Source organism: Fulmarus glacialis, unplaced genomic scaffold (assembly GCF_000690835.1).
Source record: "Fulmarus glacialis isolate BGI_N327 unplaced genomic scaffold, ASM69083v1 scaffold28767, whole genome shotgun sequence".
NCBI lineage: Eukaryota > Metazoa > Chordata > Aves > Procellariiformes > Procellariidae > Fulmarus > Fulmarus glacialis.
This window is the reverse complement of record NW_009224240.1, coordinates 2,634-2,921: the sequence shown is the minus strand read 5'-3', so window position 1 is coordinate 2,921 and position 288 is coordinate 2,634.

Sequence of the window (288 nt, the reverse complement as noted above, 5' to 3'; positions counted from 1 at the left end):
CTGACAGCTGCTGGAGGGGCCAATAAAGACACCTGGCTCCGTGCTGCCTGCGTCTCTGTAATGGGCAGGGAGCCAGTGGCCCCGTTCAGGCCGTGCTGGGATTCACCAGAGCCCTAGGAGGGGGTCACCCTCTTCCCAGCCATCTCCCGTAGGAGGGAGCAGACAGGGGACTAGGAAAAGCTGTGCTGGAGGGATCCCTGGGCTGCATCAAGGCGATTCAAACCTTGAGGCAAAGCGGTTTTGCAGATCCTGTGTCTTAACCTCACCCCAGAGGCTGCTCCCCTGCCT